Here is a 15820-nt window from a genome sequence, read left to right on the forward strand (position 1 = left end):
ATGCCTACAATTTGTGTCTGGAGTGCGTCAGCACGAATTGTCCAGAAGTTGGCTTTTCACCGGTTTTGCTCCGTTCAACCGGTATGCTCCTCGATCACGAAACGCGTTTTGTGATACCTGACACAGACAATTGGACAGTCTTACTAGCTGCGACAAACATGAGGCTGGAAATTATCCAATGACTCCAGAATGGCACCGTAACCGATAGTGCGAATGCAGGTAAAATTACAAAACCACAGACAAATATACAATAACATCACGAGAAAGGGCCAAAACACGCGCAAATAGCGATCGTCAAGCTTATCACGAGTGCATAAATCTAGAAGCCACTTGCGGGAAGTTCAAACACTACAAGTACGTCAACTCGTGCGCTACAGTAGCAATGCTGACACGGCCAGCCTGGCAGCGCCTCTGACGTCATAAATCGCTCCAGGACACAATCAAACGACGATCTACTAAAGAGCATGTGCTGAATAGTGCAATGTTGTTAACTGGAGCAGTCTTTTTGCATTTAATGCATATCAATAGCTACAAGTTAACATATTGTATGATATCTGATGCTCGTTGAATGCATTCAAACATGGAACATTCCCTTATACATAATTTTCTGCATTTATTTATCTCAGCCTTCTGTTTTTGCTCATAGAATTGAGAGCGCTCTAAGGGGCACTGGGGTGGGAGGAGGGGGCTCTAAATCCCATCGTAAAATGTATAGTCGAATTACTGTTCAGATGCTCTCTTCATAATCCCCTGCAATGTTAACTACTGCCAATTTCTTGAACGGAAACGTGTTTGATATGTCTAAGAAATCCAAATTAGTTTGGTTTCCACTTGTGTGGTTTTAAATATTGCTCATAATTCGAGATAGCGGCGGTCACCATCTTGAATGCTGGTCAATTTTCAACTTTTAATCTCGATGACGTGGTTGACGTGGTTGTGTGATAACAATTTCAAGGTTTCTTGATAGTGTGGGACCATTTCTGGATTATTGTTTGAATACCAGGCCAAATTTATGTTCAAATCGAATGCCAGCGGTGAAATTTCCGGGTGAATCGAAAAATGCGCCCCTATTGACCTATTTACGTTGCTCGTTGTCTTCTCGTGCTTATTGTATTGGTACCAACGTAGGTTGAGTGCGGCGGAACTGAATAAATACACACACCCGGTAGCGTGAGATGTTTCCGCTTCTATTACATCTACAACTGTCAGGTGGCGCCCGACAAAAAAAAAATACACTCAGGATGAACTGGCCATCGGGGTAAGCGGATGAAAGGGTGTTTCGCTTCTCTAAACAGTGGGTTCCACAAAACAATAAAGTAGGATATCAGAAAAATAGGGACGCTCAAGCAGCCGGGCTAATTCGACTTTTCTAACTGTATCGAACATAAATTCGTGAAGAAGTTTGCGGTCGTTAGCATTGCAGGTTCAACAATCTAGCAACCTGACTATCGGGCCGAGCTGAAAGCTGCCGTGCGCAGTCTGGCCCATTAACAGCAATTTGACCTTGTTACCCAGCTTACCGCTAGAATCGAGAAAGCCCAATCCATCAATAGTCTGATGACAGCTACATACAGTACATTTAAGAACATACAATATGCTTGTCTTAAAACTTGGTGCTCTCCGATGGATCCATTTGCCATCGAATCGCATCAAGTCATGCCAGTCATCAAGTCATCAAGTCATGTCAGGTGAGAAGAGTAAAATCAGAGTAAAATGAATTAAACGTTTGACATGTGACCTAGTCATGTCGAAGGTCAGATGGACGTCATACCAGAGAGGTCCTGCATGCAAATGCAGCAATAAACGTATTAGACATTGCTTCAATATAGATTTCTGCCGGTTCTCCTCAACGTTATGACGATGAGAGACTAGACTAGAGGGTTAATGAAAAGGTGGGAATGTTGGATGACATCTGATTTTGAGCCACGGTCCACTTTGGTTACAAAATGGCCGATGATCATCTTTGTTATGCTTTTCTGCCGACACCACATTTCATGAAAATCGGAAATAGTGACAGACAACTTAATTGATTCGACACAACATAGTTAGTAATGTATATCAGCCACCGATCTGGAGTAAGAGCTGAGACTGGTATAAGTACCTCATTACGTGGTGAAGAGGCAAATGCTACTATTTGCTACGTAGCGGCCTGCTCACAGCGCCACCTTGCTGTTCTACATGATCTGAAGATTCAAGACACACGATTAAAGATATATTACACAATAAATCAAACTTTGTGGTTCCCCACCAGTTGGCGGTTGGCTGTGGTCATATACAGTCAACAATATCATACGGCAGAAAGCAAATGCCACATCCGTAAAATCACTCCATGAAGACGTTACGTGCGCGCTATCACGTCGTCTGCCACTCTTGCTCTAGATCCCAGCCAAACATCAGAAATATAAGCTTGTGGAAGCATGGGCTTCAGTGTATTTACTTTGGGACCGAGGTTTTGAGCTTTCCAACAGCCATCTCATGCGCTGTTAGCCCCACTCTGCCTTAAGTCATGAGTTGATTTGACCATGTTACGCTCAGAGTCCATTATGTGCTATGGGTCAACACCACGTCAGCAACACGGACCACGATAGGCCGATATATATATATATATATATATATATATATATATATATGTGTGTATATATATATATATATGGATACGCATAAATATGCATATATACATAAATAAATAAATAAATATAGATGTGTGTGTGTGTGTGTGTGTGTGTGTGTGTGTGTGTGTGTGTGTGTGTGTGTGTGTGTGTGTGTGTGTGTGTGTGTGTGTGTGTGTGTGTGTGTGTGTGTGTGTGTGTGTGTGTGTGTGTGTGTGTGTGTGTGTGTGTGTGTGTGTGTGTGTGGTGTGTGTGTGTGTGTGTGTGTGTGTGTGTGTGTGTGTGTGTGTGTGTGTGTGTGTGTGTGTGTGTGTGTGTGTGTGTGTGTGTGTGTGTGTGTGTGTGTGTATGTGCAGAAATGTCGAACCCAACTGATCTTCGTGTCCCATTGGTAATCCAAATGGAATCCCAGATCTTTCACACTAATGCATTTTCCGAAGCAATGACTGCCGCCATGTCATCATATTACTGTAGGCCATTCAGCTCGGACCAGCAAAAACGTCACGAGTAATGCCTTACCAAGTTAAGGCGTGAACTTAGCTTCTGACCTTTGGTAACATGATATTTTCCTGTCACGGAGCCATGCTCTCTTTTTCGTGAGGTGTCGGTTGCAAGATGCTACGACTATTGCTCCAGGATGTACCACTCCGGTTTGCATTATTCCGCATTGCCGTAGCATGCATAGCTCTTGGGATAATGTCAGTGGTCTATGACGTGCCAGTTGGACCGCTTTGACCTGAGTTGACTTGTCAAAGGCAGCATTCATCATTGCTTCAAACTGCATTATATCTAATACAGTTTGACAAGAGCCATCAAGTGCGTTTTCTCCGTGTCTCTAGCTTACTCAGTTTTTACGATCTTGGGCGGGGCTGGGGGCTCTGAAACTCTACCCGCTCATGGGTGAAGGCGAAAAAGACACCGTAGGGTGAGAATTAGGCTGCCAGGTTCCGCTCGCTGATGTTCCTGGTGAATCTTATCTACTCAATCTAGTTCGTGAAATGTTGAAAGTGAGGAAAATAGACCTCTTTGGCTGCCAGTATCCTCGTTAGTTGCCGATCTTCAGTTCTTTCATTTCTTCATTCCCATCATTTCTTCAAATGCCGATCGTCCTTCATTCGCAACTATGTTATAGCCGAGAAAGACTTGTGTCTGCATGTGTCTGATCCTGTTTATGTCTGCGTCCACTCATGTTTCCGTGAAAGGATTTCCGGTGTTAGGTTTCGGTGTTCATAGAACAGTAACAAGACTTACAGAAACATTATTAGCTGGGGATTCCTATGCCGACAATTATCGACCTTCAGCATACCAAGGCATACCGGTCAACAATATTATCAAGCAAACATCGCCTGCATTGTCACAACTCGACATTTCAAGGTCTTCTCCTCGTCACGAACAATCGTCAGCTTGGAATAACAGTTTAGAACGTTGACGTTTGTCAATATTGCTAAAGCGTGCGTGATGACGTCGTTAAGCCCGTATTTCCTGGTATAGAGAATATCGATTATGTCATATGAGCGGCTAACGCGCAATGCCGATTCACAGCTTCTGCACAAGACACAAAGTCCATGGATAGATCATATTATAAGATTGTCTTTCGCTATGCTTTCAACATTGCAGGCTTTCCAGGTCACTGGCAAGCCATTTGGCCTGGTAACACCAGTCTGCGATGAAGAGACCTGGGAAGCACTCTTCTTTATTTCTTCGGATAGTCGACCAGATTCTGAGGCCTTGGTAGGGGCTACTTTTGACCTCAGTCGGTCACGCCCGGCAAAACACCCGAAGCGGTGCCAGCTCAAAGCGGTGCCAATGCTTCAGTGCGGCGCACGTCCGCGATCAGCCGACTCGGCAACGTGGGTACGAAAAGCCTGCGGGAGGTCCATTCGGTTCAGCCGCCGTCACCAGGGGTCAGGTCGGCTGATTCGAGCCAGCTGCGATCAGAACTGACGACGGAAAAAATATGAAGCACGGGAAATCCTCAAGCTCGAATCTTTTATGGGTACTTCATGTTCTAAAATGTGTTTGTAACAGTCAGCAGTTGAGCGGAGTCCTCAACATATTTTCACGTCATTAACAGTTTATTTTGAACCGTCAGTTTCCGCCGCACTGACAACAAGTTAGGATCTAAGTCACAGGTTGCATCGTCTGACAGCAGATGCTTGCGAGCTGGGCAGAGAAGTCGGCCGCCGGTCCACGCACTGCGCCGTGGTGACCACAGGCACCAATCACGCCCGTCAAACGAGTGCGGTGTCCGGTCCGGTGGAGCGCGCCCGGCGCTCAGCGGTCACCCGGGCACGTGTGGGCCGGAGCTGACGCAACCTTATCGGTCACACCTCATCTGCATCGGAGCGTGAGGCGGGCGCAGCCTGGCACACGTGCACGGCGGGTTCACGGCGGCGGGCGTCCAGCCGCGCCGAGACACGGTGCGCGCGGAAGGGCGGCCATCAATGTCGGGTCCGATCCGGCACCGGCGTTTGCCACCAGCTGCGGCCCGCTGGCCAACAGAGAAGTGACGTGCCTTCTAAGCAGAGATGAGCTATAAAAGAGTAACAACGAGGGTCATGGAGCAGATGATTAGAAGCGACGAGAGCCAATCAAATCTCAGCTGGAGAGGCAGCCGGCAGCCGCTGGCCGGTTGGGTGCTGTGAAGAAACGTGGTGCCACCAATAGTTGCATCGTGGCGTAGAAAATTATCAGCGATAATTCTCTAAGCGCTCCTCACACAAAGCGTGCACTTTTTGCACTTTGCAGATGGCAATAACGATCGACAAGTACTGACATCACAAGGCGCCATTTTTACGTGGACATTTGTGAGTCACCCACTGTGATCACAGGGTCAGAGATAGACATAAAGCGCAAACACGAAAATACTGAAATATGGGCTAATGGCAGACAAAATTCGAGTCACTGCTTGTACATTATAATTGTCAAGGAGCATTTGCTCATCAGCTGCGGATGCCAATCATTAATCGCCTATCAAAGTTGACAGAAATCACGCTTTCTCGACGGTGAACGCAAGCTCCTCGAGGACATGTCAAGCGGTACTATTTCCGATAGCCGAGTTCACAGTCAATGACAGCGGATTCGAGGCCTGAAAGGTGTTCTTTGCACCTTTGTGTCGCTTACGACTGCGTGCACGTCTCCAGCCATCAGTTGTGAGCCCCAAAACTTATGACGGGCTAGGTGTCTCGAACAAAAAGGCATCTACCACGTTCACGTGTGATGTTATGTTACAATGGCTAGTTACAATGGCTGCCATCCCCCTACCGTCCATACCGTCCAAGAGCTCTTTTGGCCGCTTGTCGGGCTCCTGACCGCTCAGGTGCTATTTGGACGCTCAGATGTTGCAGTAGACACCCGAGGATCCGTGTCTGCTCTGTTCCATCATGTGCCAGGCAGGGCCCCCAGTACCGAACTGGGCCCTTCGCCCATTTGAGTCCAGTGGCTTAGAGGCCGAAATGGAGCCTCTGTGCTTATTATTGGGCCCGTGCGGCGGTACGGGATATTTCTACGTCAATAAGGAACCCCTGCATCGATCTGGGACCAGCTGCCTGGGTCAAAGGGCCTCCCGCGTCTAGGAGGGCATCAATGTATGATGTAGGCCTAAAAGGGCCTCTGTAGCGCTCAAGGGACCCAGCCCCCGTGTCGCCAGAATGGCAGCCGGTAGGCACCCCTCGCTGGGTCGGAATGACCCTTCATCCCCTGGCCGGGAACGATAATATACCCCCTAGGGTTCTGCGCACGAAGCCCGTTGCCCGGTAAAGTAAGGGAGCTCATTAATTCTAAATAAAGGGGATCGAAATGAGGTGAAAAGTAAGAAAAAAACGCCAAACCAACAACAGCTTGAGAACGTCTGTCCTTTTACACAATCGAATAGTACAACAAATCACAGAAACATTTTGAGCCTGCGCCCTCGTAATCTTAGGAGAAAGAGCACCAGTAGCTAGGGTTGCAGCTTCCGTAAAGCCGAACGGCCCTGGTAGCTGCACATAGCTCAGGCGGCGTGCTCCGCGCGCGCGAAAACGACCGTCTTGAAATTATGCTTTCGAAAGTCTTTCAAGTCGATGCGTGCCTTTCAAAGATAATATTCGGCATGCTCTCATATTTGTACTTATACACTGCCTTTTGAACATGTTAACAGTTACAGCAACACGTGAAATAGGGATCCTGCATTTACTCTTCCAGTCCCATCACCACCAAGCTCCAGCACCAGTTTGCGGTGCTGTAAGTGTTAACCCGCTGCTATCTTCAGTCTAAAAATGGTACAGGTTAGCTTAATCTGGGAATTTATTTGTCTTAAATTGTTCACAGATGCTTTTTTTAGACACGTCATCAGTTTCGTCCGCCCGTTGGCAACCACCTAGTGTTGAATGCAGAGTGTACGCCGCGCGACCTACGGAGACTGCAACGCGAGGCGTGGGACTTTTTGTTACTTAAAATTTCGATCGCCGTCTCTAGATCTCTTAGTTGTTATGTATTGGGGGGGGGGGGGGAAATCAACCCCCAACTAAGCGGAGGGTATTCAACCGGCCACTTGGGCACATGCCGAGTTAATCAAATAGGAGTGGCGCTACTTAATAAAGTTATCAGGCCTAGGGGGGGGGGGGGGACAGGCCCCTTGCTTGGCTACGCTTATGGCAGGACTGGATGCGTCCTGAAGTTTGCCACGGGTCGGTCGAAATTTTGCACCCAAAACATCTGATAACGGTACATTTTAGCTTGAAGGAAGGCCTTCTATTGCAGCTTGGGACTCGTGGCATTTTGGAGCTCGCCTACCGCCCAACTTGAACATAATTTCCGCGCTCCCGCAGGGCAGGACCCCATGCTAATTTCCATTGATTTATGCATTTCGTAGGCGAATGTAGTGATGCCAATTGAAATAAATTCGAATATGCTTAGAAGAAATTTAATACACACGTAATAAATGGTCGAAAAATAGAATATCGATAGCAAAATAATGAGCGGGTGTCATGTATAATGCCACTAGCGACCCTGGCGGTAAACATTGTGCACAGCTCATTTGAACCTTACCAAGCAGGCGAACGCCGCAAAGCATGTGGGGCTGGCGTTGCCCCACGTTTGTGAGTTTTGTGGGGGCCGGCTCGTGCCTTGCGTTGCCGTACTGCCGCGTAGGGCCGTATGTGCTATGTGATGCGGCCACGGCGACTGCCTTCACATGATGTCGAAAGACCATGGCTGTGAGATGTCACAGGTGCGACCGTATTAGTACAGACAGAACGGAAAAGGCTTTGGAATGCAGGTGGGGCAGGCTCGTGCAAGGCTGTAGGCGTAATGAGGGATGCGGTCGCGGACCAGTCTGTCGATTGGTACCAGACAATGCTACACATGCGTTGCAGGCTTTGGGTGTGCAATTTGTTTTGCCTCAAGATGAATGCTGTATGTGCTTTCACTTATTTGGCTCTTTCCTAAAATACAGTTTGTGCTGTTTAGATGACAGGTGACAGCTCCCAGGCTCCCAGCAGATAAAACTCAGTTACCACCTACCATGTGTTTAGGACAAGCCTTGTGATCAATGCAAACCCATTTATGCATGCTATGTACAAGTTCTTCAGGAAATACCTTCATCAAGCTTAGTTTTGTTCTCTTTCAGCATGTGGGTTGCATGTGATTTTGCTGGATTATTTTGTTAAAAGCTGGTGTCTGATATATAGTCCTGTATTCTCAGGGTCCATCAGCAGTGCAGCCCGACCACTTCTATGACAATGACAAGAAGGTGACAGAGCAAATGAACTGTTCAGTGATATGGTAAGTTCCATGCAAATCCATTGAAGTGTTTTGCTATATCTTTCAGGTATGTTTGCCTAATCAATATATTTAAGCATATTATTGGCAACCTGAATGGAGTAATTTGTAGGAAATCAGCAAGGTTAGATCAAATATGAACCAAAATCTTGAGTACCAGGGTATTCCAAGTCTCAAGTAATATCAGGGGCATTAGTTCATGTAGCTAAGTAGTTTGCACTTTGTCAGGCCTGCTGTGAATGAACTATCAGAAGAAAAATGGCATGGTTTTTGTCAAGTTATTAATAAAACAGATATAATTAAGAATATGTTCAAAGAGGGCATAGTTCTACATGGATACCATGGGCCTGTGCACCTCAGATGTAGGAAATAGGTAGTGAAATATGCTGTGTCTCTATATCTTTGCCTGTTAAGTCATGGATAATAAATGAGGGAAGGCAGTAGAAGCAATAGCACACTGTTTGTACATGTTTTTGCTATTTTTCTGTGAACTAGCACATGGTTTGCTCCCATATTGTTGCAGTGTTGTCTCTTCCAGCTTCAGTTGTTGCCCACAATCATAATACCAGACTTTTCATTGTGAGAATTGTAGCAGGGCCTGCCTGTTCAGCACTCAGGTGCTTCACAAATGACATGCCTGTATTTCAGTGTGTATTACTTGATTCATTGATCCCATTCTCCAGACTGTCAACACTCATGGAACATACTGTCGCGGGCCGTCGCGCAAGTCCCACAAGCCGCAATGTTTGCACCCCACCTTTTCTGCGCTGCAATGTTTGTAGCAGTACCTTCCACTCTTATTCGGTATAACGCAAAACACGGCCTAAGACCGCGTCCCCCTTACTTCCTTTAGCTGTTTAAGTCTGCATGTGCCGGTGGTCTAAAGGGCAGACTCTCTGGAACAAACTCCATTAACGCGTTTCTGGTCTACGGCCGCGCAGCGTTATGGTTTTATCGCACTGTCCGCGGTGAGCGAGTAACATGAATGAATGCAAACAGTTTCTGTGCTCGTATGCTTCAATTCATCTCTCTAGGAACACGGCGCGTACCTCAGCGCCTCAACCTCAACAGCCCAACCACTTACACGCCAGTGCGCGCGCGGCTGTGCCTGACCGCGCCACCGGTTGCTGTTGCCACTTGGCCGGCCAGTCGTCGCAATCACTAGTTAGGTCATCACCCACGAGATGTCGTCAGATGCACAAGCCGCGCCAAGCGCATACGGCACATCTCATCACAGCTAACGAAAAGATGAAACTACTGATAACTACGGATAACAGGCCACCGATTACCAAAAACTACCTATGACGGCCAATAAGTACCGACAAGAGTCCACGAATAGCTATCCGCGACATACGCGACATCTTCGCAGCATCTAAATGCTGACAATTAGGACATTGACTAGAGTACAGACCAACGCTGTCGCGCCCAAGTATCGAAAAAAGAACAACCGACATAGGTCCTGGAATACACAATGTGTAACCTGCGGCATGCGGCACATCCCCATGTACATCCTCACATCTCGGTCTTGGAGAGTTTTACACACAGTTAAAACATTTGACTTCTAACTAATGAAACAAGCTTTTGACATTTAGAACATTGACTACTTCACCGTCCCTTCCATCTAGATAAGGAAACATCTATCGGGGCACGTAATCGGTCAGGTATGCTGGGGGCCGAAAAGTCGGCTCTGGTCTGCGAAAGGGCCGGAAGAACCGCCAGGGGCTGGCTCAGAGACACCATGCTCAGGCACCGAAGGTGCCTTCGGACCTGGGCTTTGAGCCGGCATCGGATTATCAGACGTGGTCCCCGGAGCACCGTGTGGTGACCGTGGTGCTGTCGCCGGCAGACTCCCGCCACGTCGTGCTGGAGAGGCCTGCTCGGACATCGGCCGAACAGGCGGATCGAGTCGGTCCACGCTCAGTGGCGGCGGAGGCGGGCCACTGGCGCTCAGCAGGTGCCGGCGGTTACGTCAGTACAACACGCCGTCGACTCGGACCCGGTACGGGCGCGGCCCCGCCACCGGCACGCACGTTTCAGGTGACCACGCCCCCTGCCCGGGCAGGCGCACCCTAACAGACTGGCCTGGGACCAGGGGCGGCAGCGGGCTGGCCTTTCGTGGGCGCCATATGACCAATGTAGTCGGTGCGCCCCAAAGCCCAAATCACCACCACGGTCTGGCCTTTCGATCATAGTAGGAAGCCTGACAGGGCTTTTCGGCACGTGAGTATCTCGGGAACTGCAAAGGGGTAGCGCGGAAGGAGGGTGCATTAGATCGGAGTGCCGGTAAGAACGTGCGACAGGCACGGCAGAACGGTTTTTGTGCCGGAGAAAGTCATCTCTTTACTCGGAGTATTCCGCCGCGTCATTAATGCCCAGAGCGAGGTTTTACCATCTTCCATAGCTGTGCGCATGCCATTTTTCAGTTTTGACCGAATTTTCGGCTTTACCGTTTGACGGGGGTATCGCGGCATGCCGGTCACGTGGCGAGTGCCCAGGCCTTTGGTGAATACGAGGGAGTTGTCCCTGCTATACGGGGCCCAGTGTCGCTGCCCAGCGTCTCTGGCAGGCCATAAAGAGCGAACTGGGAGGCTAAGGTAGCTATGACGTGAGACACCGTGAAGCGAGTAAGCGGTTCAACCGCCACACAATTTGCGTAATAGTCCACGAGCAGTAGGTGAGCAGAGCCACGCAGTACCAACAGATTCACCGCTTCTTTCTCTTAGGGCCTACTCGGAACTTTTTGTGGGAGCGGCAATTGAGGCGCCTGCGCGGGCCGATGTGCCAAACAAACCAGACACTTTGAGGATGGCCTCGCTGGTCATGCCGGACATTCCAATCCAGAACGCATTTTGCTACGCCAGTCGGAGGATTGGCGCCTCGCCGATGAGAATGCTGTGGAGTCTAGTGATGATGTCTCACTGGTGGGACGACGGAAGGATCAGAACCATCCTTTGTATGACAAACCGTCTTGTGTTGCCAGCTCCTCACAAAAGGGGTGGCATACCCTCAGAATGACCGACAGATGGCGCCTGTGGTCCGACCATCCCCACCGCAGCTGTCCGATGAACTCTGTCAGCATCGGACCGGCTTTAGCAGCTGCTCGCATTGCCTCCAGCCGTGATCCAAGCGTGTAATCGCAGAGCTGATAGCCAGGAGCTCCTTTTCCAGTTGTGAGTGCACGATTTCATATGACTTGGGTGAGCGGGAACAATATGTGACGGGCCGCCCTCTATTCCCAAGAATCCCTTTAGACCAGGCACGTCGGTGGGGACCGAATATTCGTGAACAGCTGCTGCTTTTGCCGGATCTGGCTGCACACCGCTCTCCGGTGTCAGGATACGACCCATCCACTTAATCTCCGGCACCTCGTACCGGAACGTGCTTGGAAAGCGATCATCGGCGGCCGACGGAATGCCGTGCAGTATCGCCCCACCGTCGTCTGCAGTGTCGGGCTGGGTCTACTTTGCGACCGTCTAGCGCCGGCCGAACCCGCCACTGCGGCCGGGCGCTGGCTCCTGCGGCTGCTTCCGGCCAGGCGAGCCGGCCACAACCGTCTGCTCATGACGTGGCATGTCCCACAAACCTTGCACAGGCGAGAGGGGCCTGTTAGCATAGCACGGCTCTCCTCGACTGCGGCGATGGGGCTGCTATTCTCCGCCCATCACCTTAGCGCCGTGGCTCGCCGCATCTTCGGTGAGGGCAGTGTCCATTGCAAGGGCGAGCTTGAGTTCAGACATTTTTGGGAACGCTTGTTGCACCCAACGTTTTCGCACCCCATGGCGAGTCGATCCCTGATCATACTGTTTCCGTCGGGAAGCCACAGGTAACAGCAGCCTGTGAGGGGAAGGAATGCCCGCCAATTCTGATTGGCAGCGACTCGAGTGGAATTTATGACATGAAAGGTTCTATTGAAGATGTGGGCCATTACCATCTCCTTTTCATGGGTAAGTTGCTTATTTTCAGCCAAATGCTTAATTTCTTTTTCTGTTGCGATTCCAAATAGACGTCACTTTACGCTGTCGACGCCGTTGATCAACCCGCGTTGCGGCCGGGTGATAGAGCGTGACGTGGATGTGGTGCGTCCCCACGCTCCGCAGGTAGGCTTCGAACCCTTTTGAGCTGAAATGGCTCCCGTTGTCCCATCCTCGTCGCCAAATGTAGTATCGTCCACTCTCACAGCCCGACCAAACACTAAGTCAGGTGTTACCGTGAGTATTTTCCCAATACCTCGGTAATAATAAAGTAATAATATAACGTCCGAGGTGTCCGAACACGTCGCACCCCCGCCACGCACCACCATGTCAAGGCCAACTCTCTCGCGCAACTGCTACTTGCCTGGCGCGTGGGCTCCCTAAATAACTGCCATACTCCACAACAGTGCGGGACACCAATTAGGCCCTTCGTCGCCCGTGAAGTTGCTGGGGGGGGGGGGGGGGGGGTCCTATTGCAGGTACCTTTTCTTGAGAGATGCTCATATCCTATGTTAAATGCGCAGCCCCATCCTTTTCCGCTTGCATAAAATCCGCTACAACCAACAATATTGGCTGTTTGTGACGGATCACGGTGAACAAATTCCACCACAATCAAACCACAGTCAACAACTTCGTCGCCCGAAGTTCGTAAATCTATCATCCAGTCCCCTGCTGTCATCTCCTGTATTGCCTCTCGGTCTGGGGTGTGGCTGCAGTGCGTCACCTAAATAGAGTGTAAGGGGTGATTAACCGTGGGGCCAGGGTCGTCACCGAGGCTCTTCAGCAAGATCCAGTGGCGGCGAATGTTCAAGCGCTGGGCTGGCGCGATGACCTAGTCATCCCCCGTGGTGGCCTCGCTGTGTTCAGGGCCCTTAATGACTCGTGGGTTCCTTTGGAGATTCGGTCCCTGTTCACCACACGTACAGCTTTACGCCAGCGTGTCACCCGCGCGGCAGCGATGGGCGCCCTGGGTCTGCCAGCACTCACCTATCGACAACACGCAGGTCTTCTCGTATTTACGCGGCCTCATCCCGTTACCGCCGACCACCACAACCTCTTACACTTACAATGTGCTTTGCACCAGTCTGGGCGATATAGACTGTCCTGTTGTGTAATCATTGCTTGTTTGCCGCTTCGTAACATATTCTGACGGCTTAAATTTTTGTACATAATTTATTGTTTGCCAAGTTGTGAGAACGAAGGGACGATTGATAACGTGCGAATCTTGTCGCGCCGTTGCTTTAATATTGCGCCCATGCTACTGTTGTAATTGTACCGAGTCAAACAACCCAGCTGTCGGAATAATTTGTGATTAAAATTAGCGTGAACATGACCCAGCCACGCATTCGCAATGAAAGGCGTCATTGGAGCTGCCAGTGGTTTTACGCATACCGATGAAACTCAAGACATTTGTTGGGCTTCATCAGACGTATTTGTGGATATGTGGGAGTTTCATAACGCACAATAGTCACTTCAGCAGAGGTGGTCAGCTTTAAATATATTTAAGTATTGAGGTCAATGACCTCTCCGGGATAACCACAGCTTTGGAAGGTACACGACATGCAGTTCTGGGCAGGCAGCCGGACGAGGTTACCACAGTTGCACGCCATGAGAAGTAGCAACCATGTCACAATAGCGCGGGTCTTTTACCGCATTGGAGCGGCCAGATATGCCTCGCTATGTCAGGAAGGCTTTCTCACATGCCAATAAATCCCGTACACTAGCAAAGACACACCCTGATTGCTGAGATGCATGGAAATATACCACGAGGCACAATCATCAACATTCTTCTTGACTAGATTCAAGGCGTGCGAGCAAAACCAGTGTCAACAAACATTATCAATAGTAACCATGGCTGACAAGTGTTGAACGCACTAAGCGATTATATAACAGTGGCACGACATATTGAATAAGAAGTGAAAGCAATGCTCTCAAGTTAGTATTTTTAAAAGCACATGCGCCTTAGGGGTCACTGGTTAAACCAACACAAAACAAAATTGTACATATATTTTTATGCGTCTTCTTCGCATGGGGCAAATATATAATTACCCAGTCAGTTCTCGCAGATGTAGAACTGTCAACTATGAATGCATCAAAGACATTTGACGGGGCTACTTAGTTCACTTCAGCTTCTTAGTTCAGGTACACGACAGATCTAAGCTCGCTCAACGTTCTTCTCAACTAGTGAGGAGATACTGCAAGCACATCCAGAGACGCAACAGGTTGGACGTAAGCAACCATTGCTTGGTGAGCGGTGCTATTTTACGACGCTTATCCAGTTTGGAACCAATCAACACAGTTAGTCGGAAACGCTTTCAGTCTTTCAGAGTCTCTGGGTGGGCTTGCAATACTCATATATGTACATGAAGGTGTGTCTTGGCAAACTAGCTATTCACGTCATGACATGCAAAGAATATAGATATCGAGCATGTTCTCTACAATGGAACAAGCCTAAGAGCTCTACAGGCACCCGGGAAAAGTCAAGGCATTTCCGATGAGCGAAGTTATGTCCGATTCATGGAACGCCGTGATCACGCGGTGCATGAGGATGACGGGGTTAAAGCCGAGTACGTGGATGGTGTAATCCAGCGCTTCCACCATCCACCACTGCTGTTCAGTACTCTGAAGGAAAAAGAACAACCTAATAAAAACAGACATCAAGACATGGTACGAAGTGGGCAGAAATACTATGAACTAGTTTTACGTCGTCCCATGTGTTATTGATCGATAAACGTTGGTCATGACCGGAAACGCACCGCATATGAGCCAGACATATTTGCCGACTCGCTACTGATCGAGATGTGGTTTTACTAACAATTGTCAACTGAACACGAAATGGTCACATTTATTATTCAAACTCTTAATTGAATACAAACATGGTTTCTTGACTACGCAAAGAAGAAAGTTTCTATGAGCTGTCACCACCGAAGGAAAGGCGGGAAAAGTTACTCGGTGATGTCCTCCGTCATAATCAACTGCAGGATATCCTGTTGCAGGGTATAGCGCCTGCGCTTGGCGATTCGGCGCAAAACCGCTGCGACCTGTCGGCAGAATAGCTCGCACTCATCATCTTGCCATTTTATATAGTCGAGCAGCTCCTGGTGCCATGGCGCTAGTCCCTCCCCAGTGCGCCTCCTCTTTCTCTGCTGTCCGGAGCCAGATGGCGTGCGCCCCGCCACGGAGGGTGCGCGCGCCCGAGGAGAGCGCGAAGGGTTCGGGGAAGCATCCCGGTGGCTCTCCTTAGGAGGTGCTGTGTATGCGGGAACGTGGTCCATGCCCGGCACAGGCGAGCGCACACGGCCGACGTCTGGGGAGGGTGTAGGCTCCTTTTCCTGAGCGGCTGCACGTCCTTCAGTGGGCGTAGGAGGGGGACTGGTGGCAGAGAAGCAGGCCTGACTATCGTCCGCCCACTCGAACATCGTCCTTTGAGACAGCTCGCACTCATCATCTTGCCCTTTTACATAGTCGAGGAGCTCCTGG

The 15820-nt window shown here is 49.4% G+C and overlaps 1 long non-coding RNA gene across 1 annotated transcript; it reads left to right on the forward strand.

Annotated features, from left to right (window-relative positions):
- The first annotated feature begins 7713 nt into the window (after window positions 1–7713).
- LOC119103651 (uncharacterized) lies at window positions 7714–10332 on the forward strand. The gene is made up of 3 exons (XR_005094796.1): window positions 7714–7818; window positions 8293–8372; window positions 10216–10332. It is a non-coding gene; the product is annotated as an uncharacterized LOC119103651 (long non-coding RNA).
- Window positions 10333–15820: the final 5488 nt, after the last annotated feature.

The sequence above is a fragment of the Pollicipes pollicipes genome, unplaced genomic scaffold (assembly GCF_011947565.3).
Source record: "Pollicipes pollicipes isolate AB1234 unplaced genomic scaffold, Ppol_2.1 Scaffold_5724;HRSCAF=6776_pilon_pilon_pilon, whole genome shotgun sequence".
NCBI classification, from domain to species: domain Eukaryota; kingdom Metazoa; phylum Arthropoda; class Thecostraca; order Pollicipedomorpha; family Pollicipedidae; genus Pollicipes; species Pollicipes pollicipes.